Here is a 13,080-nt window from a genome sequence, read left to right as displayed (position 1 = left end):
GTGCGCGCCGCACCCTCTTTCGCGAGTGTACTCCCCTCTCTCTTTCTCGAACGTTGTTCTCTCTCGACGCCTTATTGTTGCCCGCTCCACCGTCAACACGATATATATATATATATATATATATATATATATATATATATATATATATATATAGAGAGAGAGAGAGAGAGAGAGAGAGAGAGAGAGAAACGGGGTTAAAAGTAGATTGAATCGTCCGTCATATTTGCATAACTGTCAATCCGATGGCGGAACGCACGACGAAAAAGAGAAATTTGAAAACTTGATTTTCCATCAGCGAAGTTTCGACGGATGTGAAATGTCCTCGGCATGGAATGAATTAACGCCCAATACAGTTTCGATTTCATTCGATTTCAAATGCCGGTGCAATATCGACGAGATTTCCATTACACGTAATATCGAGTAATGCGTGAACCACGTCAGGGTAAATTGTCAATGAATTACATGCATCGTTGCAGGAGTTACGATAATCCATGAGTAGACTGAACGTGAATTGTGACAACAATTATTCCGACAATATTTCGCGTTTCTCTCGGTATCACTCACTCGAATTTCAACGAGATTTGTCAAATCTGAACAAGATTTTCATTATAAAAGAATTAAAGCCGGACCTGAATTTTATTAAAAACATTCTTCGTTGCATTTTATTGGACCTTTTACAATTGATAGAGGATTTCATTCGGTCATGGTACCGATAAAAGAATTTCATTGAAATTCCTAATATAACAAAACACATTGCTCCTAAAATAGCAAAGAATTGCTCTACATTTCCTCGAAACACGAAAAGCTTTTCTATTTTAATTATTGTTTTTTTAATTTAATTTTAAGAATTGCAACTTTTAACGTCGCTTGAAAGAAGAAAAGCAGGAGGGTGAACGAGGCTGTTGGGGATCATAGTTAATTTTATGCTTGCAGCCGGCTCTGCGATGGCGACCTTCGTCGTTCGTCGTTCGTCGTTCGTCGTTGCTGCGTGTAATGCCAACCTTTTTGTGCCAAAAGTGAGTCGAAGGATAGGGTTCCGTCACCTTGATCGGCTAGGCCAGCTCATCGTTCAAGATTCTACTCTCATTCGGTAAGAATCGACGCTCTTAAATGGATTATTTCCCCTCAACTAAGTCCATCAGTTCGTGGAAACAGATGGTGGAAAAGGATTCGTACTCGGCTGGAATTGGAACTTATTACCGCCATTTTTGAGTAACCCATCGAGTCGTGCAAAGAATAGTTATTCTCTCATTTTTCTATTCCCACTGTATTCGATTCGCATTCATTTCCATGGAATCGATTTCCAAATAAAAAAAATTAATTTTGTAGTAACTTTATTGTGTAACCTGCTTAAAGAACCTATTGTTACAGGACACTACTTCTCATTCAAGTCGTGTGGCTTAAGATCCACGTGTATCGATTTCGACGTTCATTATTTATAATGTCGAACCGTACCCCTTTTACGCAACGTTACCGAACCGATACAGAACTTGCGCACAGGCATATAAATAGCAAATAAAAATAATCCCCCGACAGAGAGAATTAATTTCGCTTCCCTTTCGCGTTTCAAACGAAAGCATCGTCACTTCCTCGAAATCAGTTATCCAGTGGGAGTTTTCAGTTTTTCTCAGCTATCGCCATACGCGTAATTTATTCATCCTCCGCTTCTATTCACTCGATCGATAAAACTTTCAGGTCGCTTGAAACAAGTTGCTTACCATGGAAACTCGAAACGTGACAATTTTTGTGAATAAACTCGAGTATAATTTTCACCCTGTCTGCGCCTGACTATATCTCGTTATTTCCACTTGTGTTGGTATTTATAAAGATTGATCGTATCAAAGTATTACTAATTTTTCATCAATTTTATTCGGCAGTTAGAACAAGTTAAATTGATAATACTAGCTGAACGTTTAGAAAAATGTCACAAGTAGAAATAGTGAGTAATAGTCAGACGTGTTGCATCTCGTACGAAGAAACTCTGCCAAATCTTATAAAATCTTGTCAGGCCCTGCCAAACTTTACCAAACCGCGACAAACAATCCTTTTCAACTGGCAAATTAGTAGTATATATGTTATTTTACTGCGGTAGCATAATATTTTATTCTATTAATGCATTACTATGCTACTTGAGTTTCTATCTTATTCAACGACTTTATCGAACAGAATGAGGAAAGAAAATACAAGTTCAAGTACATGAAAACATTACGAATAGTTTTTGAACTTCAGTTGCAGTACCTTCATACACATTCGTTCCCATGAACTTCAATTTCATATTTGTATACTGTTTAGTATTTTTTTCTCTTGTGACTCCTTCCGTTTACGTGTTCCGCTAAAGACTCTGTATTTATATTTTCACAATTTCCCAGAGTGACTGCAATTTGCTAAAGTAACCCCAGAAATATAGTAATTTCAAGATCGAGCGATTCACGAAGAGCCTCGAAAGCCGCTGAACTTTCAGAGCTTTTTGCCTCTGCGAAAAGAGGACACGATGAATTGCAAAATAATTGTAAACACACCCTCGACGCTGTGGGGTACGATGTTTAATGGTTGACTCGATGGGGAAATGGTCTAAATGGTGCAACAATTAACAGAATTTTCCCGAAACTTTTCCGTTTGCTCCAACTACTTTTCCAGTCTCTTTGTAAATTCGATTAAGTCTTGCTTTTAAAGTCTTACTTATTCTCTTTCCATTATTTTTCTTTGTTCACTCTTGTTTACGTTTTTGAAAGCAGCTCCCATTTTCCTTTGTTCATTCCCATTGACATTTTTGAAAGCTCGAAAAGAAAGCGTATAATTTTCCACCTTTAGTGCGCAGCATGGCATTTATAATATAATTTAGTATGAGTCTGTCGTGCTCCTTCCGCTCCGGAAGCCTGCTTGTGATTCTGGAATTAACCTCTTTTCCTCCAGTTCTGTTCCTAATCTCCCATTTAGACACATTATACACTATACGCTACATTCAGTAGTCTGACACCTCTGTAATCGCTGAGACCTATTCTAAACACGAAGTGTGTATAATTAGAAAATTTTATTTAAATATATATACAAGGGTTGAGACAGGAATGCTTTTTAAGGTGATACTCTTTAATTATTATCAGTTTTAAGCGAAGAATGCGCAAGAACATAGATCTACGTGGCCCAGTCTGAGAAAGTTGGCACGACCGTTAAGTGTTAAGGGATTCGGCATAGTTTAGAAAATAGGAAGTATGTTTCTCAACGGTTCTGTTCTCTACGAACGACTTCCCGTCGAAGAGTTCTTGGCACCCGACTTCCGTCTATCCGAAGGTTGCACTGTTTCGATTTGCTGAAAGAAAGGAACAGCGCTTTGTGCTTTTGTTCATGAAATATTTCCTTTCAGAACGAAAACAGTCGGACAAAGAGGGAATAAAAATTCAATACACCGAAACTTTCGTTACTTTTCTGGCTTTGAAAGGCGTATTATCTCTTACTTCTTCGACGGCTGGACCCTCGGGTGAACGATAAAGTTTTCCCGTTTTTCATCATGTGTGGTGTAAAATTGCCTTCGACGTTCTTTCGCTCGATTCACCTAAATTTCTTTAGCGGTGTATTTTCCTACACTGGGTGTACTGCGGTTTATTCGAAGCTTTCTTTAGACATCGCCAAATCGTGGCGTGGTACCGAATCATTTGCGTGACAATTCTCTGTTAGCTGTTTGTCGAAAGCAGTTTAACGAATATAGAAAATTATACCGTAACTAGAATTTATTCTAATCTATTCGTTAGAAATAGTCAATGGACAAATTCACCAGAGACAACCGAGGACGATATGGTTAACTCTTGATCTTGTTTCGTTCGAAAGTTCGAGAAATAAAATGGTCCTTAGCGACGGGCAATACCGTACACCTGCGAAGCGGTAAAGTTCCCAGCGGGCGCCGAATGTTTCCCAACGTTTCTGATTCGCCAGCAAATTTGACACTTTGTTAACCCCATTGTCGAAAGTGTCAAACTGAAAATTTGTGAGGGAAAGGGGGAGAAGGGGCGACCAAGCACGAAATTTTCGTAAAATTACATCGAGTTTGTCGTGTCTCGACAGACAAGTTTTCCGGAACGATGAAACACCGAAAAGCGTAACTGCCGGGCTGTCGCGTGGGTACACGTCATTCTCAATTTCCTTTGCAATGCTAATACGCGCCAATTTGCAAGTACAACGAACGGCGATTTGCCGGGACGAATCGTTCGTTCCCTCAGTTTTCCAAGGAATTCCGTTAATTCTTCTTACAGCGGGGGATTCCCCGAAGGCTTACTGTCGCCACCATTTAACGACGTTCGATCTAGAAAAGTGGAGCACGGGGTTGAAACTTCGCAAAGAAAGTTCCTTTTAATACCCCCCCCCCCCCTTCTACCCGTTGTTACATAGAACGAACCGATCGATAAGTTATTCACTCTCGTCGCGAAGATTATTTTTGCCAATCTTCCGCACTTTTGCTGATCTGCACTTTCCTTTCTTCGAAAATTTCACCGCGTTATCGCATTTAGCGACGGTATTCTGCCCAGAGGACATTCGCAGTAACATCTTTTACTGGTCGTGAAACGTATTTGAATGTCGCATAATTTTTTATTACGTCAGTCACCGGTGGCTGACGATATACTTTCTATTCAGACTGAGTCAGTTACTGTTCACTATATATGAATGAGATAGAAATATATTTCCTTAGGTTGAATATTGAACGGTTTGATAATTATAACAAGCAAGAAATAAATGAACGTAAGGAATGAACAAATACAGGACTGCTACATTATGCGTTATATGACTTCGCACCCTTATAAATAACACCCTCACAAATTAACCTGAGGGCGACCTCGATGGGGGTTAATTGGAACTACATACATGTTCAAAGGAATGGTATGCAAATTTGCTTGAATTACCAACGATAGGTATGCCGTTTATTTATCTGGAGATGAATTATTCTTAAGAGAAGCAAAGAATAGATCATACAATGGATTCAGTCGGAGTACAAAACCCGTTCAAAAAGAAGTCGAGAGTATGGAATAACATGTTTCCGTCGGAGCCGTCGTTTTCGACAAAAACGAGTTTAATAACCGTGAAGTACGCGCGTTGATGCAGAAACGCCGTTGTTGAATGCGCGCGTACATCGGAATTGGATTTAGACTCAGTTTTTCAAAAATGGTACATCGTTAGAGAAAACTGTATTCCACGATATTCACTTGCATTTTATTTTTTTTTTTTAACAAAATATCAGTAACTTTCGTCGATCTGCAAACAATTCTGCAAACAATTCTCCAAACAATTCATTATCAATTTAATTACTAGCGCTGAAAGTATTTGTTTATTCAGGAACGAATTCTTTTATATTCCCGCAGCTAAATATGTAACAATTCAATCAGAAAAATGCAGTCGTTCGACGCCAGTGAATTACTCAAAGGAACAAAATTGGCCAATAAAATTAAAAATAACACGGGGGAAATATCGGTATAGGTTTTCGTTCAGTGTTCTGTAACAATATTTCAGCTTATTCATCTCGCTTTTAATTTATTGGTGCATTTACAGGTTTCGCTGTTGCGACGGGTATATACGCGTTGTCTTTGTTGCGCGCAATTAGATTTATTAATACCATTAACCGCATTGGACGATCTGTCTGGAAAGTTGAATACAAATCAAATACTATCGTTGTAGCTTTTTACGAATCACATTAACTTGAGCTTAAATATCGTTGTTCATTGTTATTCTCAGTGGAATCGATTGTTCATTTTCTAATCTGTGATTCTACCTATTTGACGAATTTTTGCGAATATACTTTCAATATACCTTCAATAATACATCAGACCATTTCAATTCAATCAAAGTGTTTAAAATTCTTTCGAAATAATGAAACCGCTTGTGCAAATGTGATTATTCTTCAAATGTTTTAATTGGATTAACGTGGCCTGGCCAGCAAAGGAAACCGACGAAATTGCGCGTGTTTCCAATTATTGGAAATTTGAGAATATAGGTTGCGCCGAGGACCGTTATGCGCGTTTCCTGTGTTACCACCTAATTTGCGCTATGAATAGTAAAGCGTGCCGTAATTAAAAGGAAAATGTTGCGTCTATCGAAAAAACGTTCGCGAACTGTTCGTTGGGGAGTTGATTCGTAAACCGAGAAACACGAGGGGTATAAAGAGAAATCATTTTAGTGTTGCGTGCTCGCCGACAGTTAAGTAGAAAATCATGGCTTATCAAATTTCGCCCGGAGGATAATCTCCTCAGAACGGGATTAGTTTTTAATTAGCCGCGTTAGCCAAGAAGGCGTGATTTATTTACGAGACGGATTCCAAATGTCGGAAGATTTTGATTTGGAGCTGCCGTTTGAAAACCCAGAAATCCTTTCGAATCTTTTTGTTCAGATTTGATGAATTCATGGTAATACGGTGAACACGTGCGAAACGTATGCAGAATGCACTTCATAAATAATTATAGTATCATTAACATGTTATTTTACATAACAGTCCATCTGTTGCATACGTTGTGCATATGTTTTACACGATCGCATACTGTGCATGATTATGTATAATCCTTTGGTGAGATCCAGATTATTCGATAAAATGTCACAATATAACAACCATGTTAACACTGTACCGACAAGTAGCCTATTAATTGGCATTTTGCGAAGGTAACCAATAATTTGTTATGTATTACTATGACTATTAGAGACACATTATGTACTTTTTTTCCCCCACTTTTTCTGGCCACATCTGTTACGATGAATGTTCTGCGTAATCGAGTCCTGGTAAAGAATAATTTATCCTGTACTGTTCCATTTTGTATCCTTTAATTCTCGGGAGGGTAGCTTTATATGTCCCGTTGCGTGTTTGCATGGCAAATAGGACGCAAAAGCGTGCAAGTCACGAAACGAGTCGGTTACGTCCAAGTATTTCAAAGTATACGACGATAACTCGGTCGTAGCTCGTAGTCTCATAGTAAAAGTATAAGCTGCGCGTTGCTTTTACCCTGAGTATGGTAACCGGATACCAAGGACCTTCTTAAGAGGGTTTTGAAAGAGCCCAGAATGTTCGCCTTTATTAATTTTTTTTTCTCGAAAGTTAAATCATGTGCACGTTTAATATTCGTTCTTAAACTGTGCTAAGACAGTAACAATCTGTCAAGCAAAGAAAATTACTTTATAACGACCGAGAGAATGAAAATGTGATCGTTTCTAATTTGACCAAAATTTCGTTATGCAATCTGACAAAATGTAGAAATTTGTCCAAACTAAATGATATCAAACTTATCGTTTAATTTAAACAAATTACTTCAATAGACATCGAGGATACGAATATTTATGGGACCCCGAGTGTATACGTTACATTAATATTATTACAAAAATTTAAACAATTACGAACTTGTTGTACGTTAACCAACAAATAGTTTACACATACACGTGGCATTGTTAGTGTACGTACAGCTGATTTATACGACCGGAAGTCGATAAGAAATTGATTTGTGACGTGATTTACAATTTAATGCACATTCCCATGAATAATGACAGATCCGAAGGAAAACAGGAAACAGTGTTTTTCGCGTGCAACTGTAATTTTCTCGATCGTGAATTATTCCGTTCGATATGCATGCACGCGAGTTCACACCGACCGAAATCTGGCGATTCGAATGAGAATTTACGACAAAGCGGCGACGATTAACGCACCCCAATGTTTAGGAAACATTCGGTCTAGATCGTGACGCAGCATCGAGTCTCGAATAATTTATGCTGGCATTCGAATTCTGACGCATGCGAAAATAACAGCGAAGAAATCTGGTGATGATATCACCGTATTGTTTTAACAAAGGTATTCTTAACATTTTAATGACCACGCGATCTTTTTCTTGGTAAAGTACAACAATGGACGTACAGACGTGGCTAAGGGAAAATAAATCAAAAGCTGAGTCAAAAGGAATTGCGTTTCTTTTATTAAAAATAAGAATCGAAAAAATTACTCGTTTAAAGACTACCCGCCACAGAGTTGAACGAATGGCTGAACCAAGGGATGAGGTTGAAATTCTAATAAATAAAGGCTAGTAACATAGCTACGAAAGAGGGCGCAGTAAAAGAAAAAAAATACAAGTATTAAAATAGGGAATAAAATACTTACAAGTGGAAGAGCTCGGTGTAACATCGTCCAGCTCTATAAAACGATTATAGCGATGGCTGTAAAAGGTTAAGAGACCTGTCGATTCACGCGAGCAACACTTATCGTTATTCTACGAACTCGCCATTTCCATCTCGATTCGAACGGCGAGCAACAGTAAGGGTGGTTTCTCCTCGAGGGCGGGTAGTTTCGTTACCCTATAAACGCCATTCGGAGGAGAATTCTCGCTGGTCATTCCAACGTTGCACCCTATATACAGCTCGCGTATGTAAGGCAAACAGCGTTTTTTAAAAAGGAGCCGGATGTAAATGGCTGAAGTATTGAAATAATCATTTTCGAATTTTTGTAATAATTTGTTTTCACTTAAGATTCAAATAATACTACTTATCTTCTCAAGTATTCGAATAACGATATTTTGTTACTCAAACGTTCCAAGTTTATACATAGTATCCCAACACCCATAAAAGATTCCGATAAGACGAGGTCTACTGCACGCATACCTCATAGAAATTAACAATTAAAGTAACGACCGTTGGTCTCTAACCTTCCATTTATCGGGAGGTTATCGAATGGCCATGTTCATGAAACTACTCTAATCGGTTTAATTGATCGCGATAGCGGCCAACATTGATCGCCTATGATCCACAGGTTTATAGTACGATACACCCACTATATTTTATTAGCGTAACCCGTCTTGTGAACACTCGCTTCGCACTAAAAATCGCATTTCTTTGAGAAAAAGCTTGATAAACCACTATTTCAAAACTACTCATAATTTCACGATTTAAATTCAAATTTACCAGTTATATCAACGTTACTCGTTAAACCGTTGTATTATAAATAAACGTGTACAAAATTGAACAGAATACATTCATTTATAGAAAGTCGTAGATACATTGTACATTTTTTTTTTCTTTGATAATCAGAAGAAAATTCTACTAGTTCTTGCGCTTTGCATCAAGATTAACGTTACTTATTGCTACTGTATATCTGTAAAACTAGACAGACCTCTTTTTGTAGCTGCGACTCATAGGATCAGGAGACGGTGGTCCTCGTCAGAAGAGAAATAAATTGCACGATGAAAGAGGTCGTTTCAAACAAATACACGGTTCAACGTGTCGGAACCAACGACCATTTTGGTCGTTTTAGTTCTTACAAAGAGTTTGCTGGTTGTTGTTCAAACAGATAGCTGGTCTAGCTCCGTTCCGCAAGCTCTCAAAGAGCAAGCACGCGAAACACTTGTCGGTCTTCTCGTCTGCTCCACTTCGAAATATTAATTTATACGGCACAGGTATTCGAGAGGGAAGCCCGACTGACACCGATTATCATGTAGATCAGGCACATCGAACTACGATCTAATCCTCGACTCGCGGGATTCTGCGAGTCGATTCGATGAAACGGTAGCGGTCTTATCGGCCTGCGTCACTGCACGCTGGTAATCGTACCTGCCCCTCGCAAACAGGAGGAGATTATTAACCCCCTTTTCACTCGGCCGGCGAGTGTCGCTTACCATCTAATTTCTTTCAGCAATTCCAACGGCAATTGCTTTTCTGTTATCTACAGCAACGAAGTTATGTAGGTAAACTCTGTACAGGTAAAACGTAGTAGTTTTAACGTTGTACCTACCACGAATGGTCGAATGAGCGTTTCGAAGCTTCTGTATACAATTTCTATACGCAATTCTTTCGTGCATTATTGAATTCTTCAAAGAAATATTAAATCTAGCTTCTTTACTTATAGCTGCTCTGTATTCTATTGGCGGTTGGTTATTTTTAAGTGAAGTGGATATTAAAAGGACAATCCGGATCATCGAATCTTTCTATATAAATCAGGCATATTAAAAAAAACGAAATTTTAAAAAATATATCACTACTATATTTTATAAATATACTTTCGCTTCCAAATGAAAAAAGTGCTTTTAAGTGTCTTTAAGTTCAGCTTTCGAATTAGAAATTCACTTTCAGCTATTCCTTCTCTTCTAAAACACGCACCGTACACCTTTTCCTTTGTTTTCGTGGTTGCAATCCGTCTTGCTCCTTCTTTCCCTATACGCCATACGATTATCGCGTTGTCGAGAGACGTGCGCTGGCCTCTACGTCTTCCACTAATAGACCTAGCCCTATTTATAGTGAGGCTTGTATAGAAGCTCGCAGCTGAATATTTAGCGTTGCCAGTTATCGTTGTCTCGCGAAACTTGGTGCTCCCTTCCATCTTTCGTCAATATTTAGGAGGATGGACGGGGACGGGGACGGAAATTTCGTTCCTTTCGATGGATACGAACTTGCGACTTTATCGAGGGAAAGAAGCGCGAAACCTTGCTATTTTCGAATGAGTCAATATTTAGAACGGAACACTATCGGGGATGGGCAGAATTCCGTGTGAAAATTTCGAGCAAAGGTTTGTTTGTTATCCGTTATCGTCTATTATATGTTTTTAAAAATGTTTATAGTTGACTGATATCGTATTATTTATATTTGAATTAAAGCAAACAGGCAGCGTAATACAAATGAAAGAAAAAGGATAGTTATTATATATTTGAAAAAAATTTCAATTCATTTGAACTTTCATCTATCAATTTTATTATCATTCAGTCGATTGCGGAGAGTCGAAGAGACGAAATGTGTTTTGTGTCGATCCTCGAGTCCAACCACAAAACCGAATGGTTCAGGAAAATGAGAAATTGAAACACAAATAGGTGTAAACGCCCAAACGGATAAACTTAATATCAATGGCCTTTATTTGCGAAAATGCAACTAAGAAACGAAGGGATGTATCGTTTGCAGATATTCATCACAGTGTGATTACACCATCGCCTTTCATATCTCGAAACTGTGGTCAGTCGGTATACAGCGGTTTACCCATCACGATAACAGGAATTACGTATACGCTCACGCCGCACTCCCAAATTCGGCCACGATCATCTATCAGCAATCTCGTCATCACGAAACGGCGGATTATACGTGCAGATGGATCCTTCGCTAACACGACGGTATCCAACAAATTGAAATGGATTTTCCGTCACTCTCAAATGTTGCATGGCAACGAATGGATCGTGAAGGGACAATTTTTTAAAGTTATTTCAAAATCGATTTATCAATGATATCTATAAAAAATGATGTTCAGGATGGTCTAAATATGAAAGGTCAAATACAGAATTTTATGGCACTCGACACTAAAACTACCAAGCCGGTAAATTGAAAGTAGCTGAAACTTTTGTTTAATATTACTGAATTATTGACAATGTTTCTGCTGCAATTTATGGTGAAAACGGTTGGAAAAAGGGACGAGTATATCGCTATGTACTTCCCGCTATGTCAAATCTACACAATGTATAACAGTCTTTTTACGCGTTAGCGTGTGTATACCGGTATTAACATGTTTTTACACGCAGAATAGCGAAAAGAGTCAAGTTACATAAAAGAAAATATACGATTTCACGGAAGAACAGCGTGCAGTTGCAACGGTACGTTTCCTGGAAAAATATAATTTCAAAGAACTAGGTTTTACCGAACCGTGCGACCAGTCTACCAATTTCCTTCATTTTCGCCTGGAAGGGTGGCATTACCGGCTCAGCTGTTACATTTTTCCTATGTATATTCAATTTCAAGTGAAGCAAAAACGGAGAAATTGTACGCACATTTCAGGATTCTACCTTCATTTCGAGGAAGGAAATCCCTATCCAATGAACAGGGAAAGAATCCACTGTGATTTTCGAATATTCCACGAACAGAGAAAAATGTACGCATTTATTTGTCGGAGAATTGGAGAGGAGAGGAAGAAATTTCTCTTATTTAAATGATAGGTACATTCGCACATTTTTTTGTATATATATTCATTTGCTTCTCTTGAGAAAAATGTAACTTTTATTTAAGGGAGGAAGCCACCTTGAAAGCGTGAAAGTCTTAATTATATACAGCAATTTCTTTCGACGAAAACAATTGACTCGATGAAAAATCTGTTTACCGATGTCTATTTTATATGCATTGAATAATGAAAAAATAATTTTTATTTAGATTTTTTAAATAATGATTTCCTCCCTTAAGCCCCACATCCTTGTGTGCAATTCGACGAACTATATCGTAATATCCTCGACTTTTACAAACATAAATCGACAGACATCTATCAAACAAATGACGTCCTTTGTGAGAACCTATCCCTGACGAAGTTTTAACAAGGAACATCCCTGAAGTGTCGCTCGTTTACTGTTCTATGCTATTTGGACGAAACTTTACATGTTCGTACAACTGCCACAAATAACGTATACGTAGTTTTTTTTAACGACCAAAGTTTCATCCTCTAATGCTATCACGAAAACTATGTACAGAAGATGCATGGAAGATTCCAGGTAGCTTCTAGAACAAATTTTATATCGCTTTTTATGGAAAATAACATCGATAGAAAAAGTTAAAGAATCGCTCGTGCCATCTATGTTTTCAACATTTTTGGAAAAATGATGCAGTGAACTATTCTTATCTTGAATATACTATTAATTAAACATATATTTCTTTGTACGTTTATTTATTTATGTTTATTTATATTTATAATAGGCTACGAAATTAGTACATCGACGTAACAAAATGTCAAGTAAATATTTCTACTTAAACTAGAGTTACAAGAAAATAATAATAAAGAAATAATAAATGTTTGAATATAGATGCACAAATAATTTGTACACCACATACAGACAAGGAAATACCCACCACCGCGAACGAAGAAGCATCGATCTGTCGAAATGGATCACCACCTCTCGGCAGCAGTCGAGTACACAGTGAACAGGATGAAAACCAGTCTGATTACACGCTTCACGAAACAGTACAATCGGGTAGAAAAATTGTTCGAACAGTTTTTCTGTGATTTCACTCACTGACACGAGATAAACGGCAAAGCATGCGCGACCATGAAGCGGAAATGAGGAACAACGTCCACGTCCTCGCGCCGCGAAGGCCCGCGCACCACTGACTGACCCTACTTGT

General features: G+C 38.1%; 1 protein-coding gene across 3 annotated transcripts in view; it reads right to left on the bottom strand.

The window, feature by feature from the left end:
- Positions 1-13,080, bottom strand: part of LOC128879427 (uncharacterized) — a 62,219-nt gene extending 49,139 nt beyond the window's left edge. Inside the window, exon 1 of one of the 3 annotated variants that reach the window (XM_054128555.1) lies at positions 12,808-13,080. The gene's annotated coding sequence lies outside the window, so the exon portion shown is untranslated. The remainder of the gene's footprint in view (positions 1-12,807) is intronic. The other 2 variants (XM_054128572.1, XM_054128565.1) reach the window with 2 other exon arrangements.

This window comes from Hylaeus volcanicus, chromosome 1 (genome assembly GCF_026283585.1).
Source record: "Hylaeus volcanicus isolate JK05 chromosome 1, UHH_iyHylVolc1.0_haploid, whole genome shotgun sequence".
Lineage (NCBI taxonomy): Eukaryota > Metazoa > Arthropoda > Insecta > Hymenoptera > Colletidae > Hylaeus > Hylaeus volcanicus.
Note: the sequence above shows the minus strand (reverse complement) of the source record. Positions and strands in the feature narration are given on the sequence as shown.